Here is a 5,609-nt window from a genome sequence, read left to right on the forward strand (position 1 = left end):
GCCGACTTCGCTTTGGTTAGTCTCCTCTTCCCCTGTCCAGCAGCAGGATGCTCCCGCTTGGACTTTAGAATTCTGGGGTGCCTCCCTGGCGTTCTGGGGGGAAGTTCCTTACATCGCAGTTCTTTTCCTGTGTGCATTTGAACATCTGGGGTGGCCCGTGAAGTTGGGGGGGCATTGGACGGCAGTGGAAGTAGATGACAGCCGTGGTACTTTTCCTGTGTACCTTTGAAACTTGGCATTTCTTTTTTTTTTTTAATGCAACACTAACTTTCCACGTCCACCTTTGTACCTGACCACTCCCACGCAACTGAATAGGTTGCGCCTCGGTCCCCAGACATGTTGGTTTCTGGAGTCCGCCCCCGAGTGGTTAGAATGTCCCAACCCCACAAGGGCGCTTCATTCAGCCCCGGGGGCTCAAGCCAGCCTGTGACTTCTTGACAACTCTTTGTTGCTAAGGGCCTTGTGCCAACCTGTCCCTCTTTTGCCTTTTTTTCATATTGTTGTGGCGTTGTGGAGAGACAAGAATAGTGGAGTGGTTGGCCAGTGAAGGACAGGGGAGCCTGGTGTGCTGCAGTCCATGGGGTCACCCCCAAAGAGTCAGACATGACTTAGCAACTCGACACCCACCACTATTTCCACCCTCTTTTTCAAGGGAGGAAGCACTGAGTTCAGGGTCACGCTTGAGGCTTCATAAGACCAAAGGGCACAGCCAGAGTGGCCTTGAAACTTCCCCTTTTATCTGAAACCTCTTGGCCATGTGTAGTCAGCAGTGAGGAAAGGGTCCCCAGGAAGCCTGGTTTGGGATAGAGTGAATCGATGGCACCCTCCGTCTGTCCTGCCGTTCACCTCCTCTCCCTGTCTGCCCGGTTCTTCTCTTGCTCCTTCCTTCTTCTCTGTCTCCATCTGTCTCTTCCCTTTCCTGTCTCTGTCCCTCCTCAATTTCATCTCTCTCCCGTTTTCACTCTCTGTGTCTCTCACCTTCTCTGTCTTCTCTCTCTCTCTTCCTCTCTCTGGGGCACTCCACTGGGCTGATTTAAGAAGCTGCCCATGTTATTTTTTTTTTTTGCAGGCAGCAGAGGAGGTGAGAAACCCCAGATCAAGGGGCAGCCGTCCCCCCACCCCCGCCGCCCCCTCTAGCTAAAACACACACCAGCAATGGAAAGTTAGTGGAGGCCCCGCCGGCCCCTTGGCACACAGCTCTGGCAATTGGATCTGTTTGGGGCACTGAAGCCAGTCTCTCGTGAAAGATGCCAGGGCGTCCGGCGGGGCCCCCCTGGGGGCAGGTGGGTGGACTGCGGGCTGTGACGTAGCCTGGTGTCTGCAGCCCCCTGGGGACACTCTGGGAGCTTGCCTGGTGGGCATGGGGAGCCCCGGTGAGTCATCTGGTCCTTAAAAATAGAGCGCCACCGCTTCTGGGGACGGAGTGGGGCCAGGTAGGGTAAGACGAGCTCTCTTTGCCTTTCTTAATGAAGAAGATGCTTATGCTTCAAGGATAACTTCCTGTGGGCTCCAAGGGTATGAAGGGAGAGCCAGGTCATCCATATTCAGGATGTTGGACTAGCTCAGGTGTGGAACCAGGGTGTGTGTGTGTGTGTGTGTCGCTTTGGAGCTTTGCTGACTTTTTTTTTTAATTTATTTTTTTACTGAAGGATAATTGCTTGACAGAATTTTGTTGTTTTCTGTCAAACCTCAACTTGAATCAGCCATTATTGGTATATTGCTGACTTTTTGTTTCAAAATCACCTTTTGCCAAGACCTTTTTCTTTAATGTTAAAAAAGATTCGTGTGAGAGAATCTTTTTTTTTTTTTTTTGAGAATCTTAACATTAAAGAAAAGTCAGGCAGACGCACTGCCTGAGATGCTAAGAAAGTCAGAATGAGCTTGAAAAAGTCCTAAATCCTCCGGAGGTGTCACAGTTTCCAGTAACTTGATATCATACGGTGTCTGGGACAAAAGTGAGAGGCTGCCTGCTGTTAGAATGCAGTCCAGACTAGCCTGCTGTCTCTTCATCCCAAGTTTCCACTTAGGGAAAGTACAGTTTCCCTTTTCAGTGGTCACGGACCCATGCCTCACCAGCCCCCATCACAAACTGGCTCCCCTGGTGTCTATGAACTGTCTGTGTGCACTCTTCCAGCTGAGGAAGGCCTTTCTGCATGCCATGAAAGGAACCCACACACAAAACACAAACTAACCGCTCCCACAAGCCTCTCAGCCTTTATCATGGGCCCCACCCCCTCGGAAACTTCCAGAATGAGTCAGGGTGGCCGGACCTGTTCCCCAGCCTGAATGTGTCGCTCGCTGTGTTGTGTCCGACTCTCTGCAACCTCGTGGACTGTAGCCCACCAGGCTCCTCTGTTCAGGGGGATTCTCCAGGCAAGGATACTGCAGTGAGTTGCCACTGCCTTCTTCAGGGGGATCTTCCCGACCCAGGGGTTGAACCCGGGTCTCCTGCATTGGCAGGCACATTCGTTACCAACTAAGCCACCACCCTGAAGGGTGTATTAGCGCCCAGGCTTCGCATAGGGAGGCATTTTCAACTGGTCTCGTGTCCACTCCAGTGGGTCAGCTCTTCTGTTTTCTTACCAACACACTTTTTTTTTTCCATCTTTTCGTTTCGCCTGTGGGCTGAGCCCCGGGGGAGTGACCTGTGGGACTGAATTTCTGACTCACCATCCCCCAAGGATGGTTGTGCTGACGTTTGATCTCTCAGCGCAGGTGGAACATGGCAGGTGGGCACAGGTGTGCTTCATCCTGATTTAGCACAAAAATAAAAAGGGGGGCCAGGGCTTCTCAGATGGTGGGACACCCTCCTTGACCCCCCCAGCCTCCCCAGTGTTGGGCGGAGGGACCGTGACCTCAGAAGCCAGCTGGCAGCAGACGGCCCAGTTCTTGGGGAGTCCACAACATCTTGGAGAGCTTGACTAAGGAGGACAGTCAGTGATCAGATGCTCTTGTTCTGTGCTCCTGGATAAACCCTCTCTGGGAAACTGTCCAGAATTGTTGACGAGTTCTCCATGAATTCAAACAGCTTGGAAGAAAGCTCAGCTTGTATTGGTGAAAAATCTCACGAAGGGCATTTTTCTTTATTTATTTTAAAAATGTTTATTTGGCGGTACCAGGTTTTAGCTGTGGCTCGTGGGATCTAGTCCCCCGACCAAGGAGTGAACCTGGGCCCCCTGCATTGGGAGTGTGGTGTCTTATGCACTGGACCCCCACGGAAGTCCATGAAGGGCATTTTTTAAAGGGCTTGGAGTGGTGGGGGTGGGGTACCATCTTGGCTAAACTGATTTCCTGGATTGGGAAACTCAGGCTCAGGTACAGCAGGAATGGTTTGCAGCCACGCTTGATTTCTTGCCATGAGCACAAACAGTGGTTCTATTAAAAAGAAGTGTTTTGGAATAATAGCAGATGCTCAGGGGATTCCCAAAACCCACAGCTAGGCTCGTGTATCAATCACAAAGCTTTGCCTCCTGTGATGTCTTCTTTAGCTATCATACGATATTAAAACCAGGATGTTGGCTGTACATACGGCTATATTTAAAGTAGATAAGCAACAAGGACCTGCTGTCCAGCACAGGGAACTCTCTGCTCAATGTCATGTGGCAGCCTGGATGGGAGGGGAGTTTGGGGGAGAATGGATGCTTGTATATGTATGCCTGAGTCCCTTTGCTGTCTATGTTGTTGATCAGCTATATTCCAGTATAAAATATAAAGCTTTTTATCTTTTATTTTTTTTAGAAAATGAACCAGGATGTTGGAATGGGTTCCATATTGTGTTGAGAGAGCATAGCCCCGATCACTGTGCCCACTTTTCATGGAAGCTCTTTTGAGTGTGTGAGGAGGGTGTGTGTGTGTGCGTGTGTGTGTGTGTAGTTCTCTGCAGTTTTATCCTGTGCGTCCGTCTGGGCAGCCCCCTCCCATGTCTGAGATCGAGATCAAGGCACAGAACTCATTCCCTGACCACGGGAGTGTGCTCACACCTGACTTTTTTTTTATTTTTTTCGTTTTGGCGTAGCATCACACTGTCAGAAAGCTGTGTGTTCTTACGATCTGGGAGTCCTTCCGTAGTGAATAATTAAACCCGTACTCTTCTCTCTTACGATTGTTTTCCTCTCAACTGCTACGCCTCTTGGTTCCCCAGAATCGACCGTACTTTCTCCCTCCCACATGGACGAGCTCCTGCTCCCAAACCACAACACAAACATAACCTCCGTGGCCGGTGGAATCCTGCCGGGCGAGATCTCCCATGCTGGTGAATGACTCCTTGTCCGGGAGGTGTTGACAGGAGCTGCCATTAGGAGGGATTGTGGTTTCTTGTCCCACGATAATGTTCGTGTGCCCCTTTTAATCTTAACTCGCCTTGCGTGGGTGCGGATGATAGTTTCATCCTGAGAGCATCACGGCAACTTCGCAAGCTAGGTAACAGACCAGAAACAAAATATTGCTTCTTACAGAAGTCCTGCAGGCTCTTTGTCCTCATTAAAAAAAAAAAGTTGATTTATTAATTTTTTTTTACCCTTTGGCCATGCTGTGTGGCTTGTGGGATCTTAGTTCCCTGACCAGGGATCGAACCTGTACCCCCTGTGTCGGAAGCATGACATCTTGACCCCTAGACCACCAGGGAAGTCTCCGTTTCTTCTCATTTTTTTTAAAGACTGCAGTGACATTGATGTGACATAAAAGGAACTGTTTTCAAGAGAACTGTCCACTGGCCTTTTGCATATTCAGAGTTGCGTGGCCCTCGCCTCTGTGAGGTTGCAGAACATTTTTGTCCCCCGCAAAGGAGACTCTCTCCCAGTCATCCCCGCCCTGCACCCCAGCCATTTCTTGCTCTTCCAGCCGCTTAGAACCCCCTGTCTGCTGTCTGTCTCCATGGTTTTGCCTGTTCCGTGTTGTCATCTTCACACAGACTCTGTTTCGTCAGGTTCCATCTCTGTGGGGCGGGGCCTTTGTAAACTTTTCATCTCCAAGGGTTGTAGCTCAGCAGATAAAGAAGCCACCTGCCGATGCAGGAGACCCGGGTTCGACCCCTGGGTCGGGAAGATTCCCCTGGAGAAGGAGATGACAACCCACGCCAGTATTCCTGCCTGGAGAATCCCATGGACGGAGGAGCCCAGTGGGCTACGGTCCATGGGATTGCCAAGAGTCAGACATGACTGAGCGACTGACACTTTGCTTCAAGAGAAGCTTGGGAGGTGCAGAGGCGATGGTTCCCTGTTTGGGAGAAAGAAAAGGAAAACTAGCCTGAGGAAACAAAAATACCGGAGTGGGAGGACCATCCAGGAGTAGAAATGTGCAACGAAAAACAGTTGCATTCTCGTTCTCACTCGGGGAAAGAGGGGGACAGGAATGAATTAACAACCCACAGGTATGTCCACACAAAGCCTGTGCTCCTGGGTAGGCTAGACCGTCGGCCACGGACACACACACAAATCATGTCCCCTCACAGTGGGACCTTACTTTGAAACAGGGTCTCTGCAGACGTGGTGGAATGAAGGGTCTGAGATGAGGTCCTCCTGGATGGGGGTGGCCCTAAACCCCAGTGACAGGATCCTTATAAGACACACAAGAGGAGAGACACGGACGCAGAGGAGAAGCCACATGGAGAC

The sequence above is a fragment of the Bison bison genome, unplaced genomic scaffold (assembly GCF_000754665.1).
Source record: "Bison bison bison isolate TAMUID 2011002044 unplaced genomic scaffold, Bison_UMD1.0 scf7180017857985, whole genome shotgun sequence".
Classification (NCBI taxonomy): Eukaryota; Metazoa; Chordata; class Mammalia; order Artiodactyla; family Bovidae; genus Bison; species Bison bison.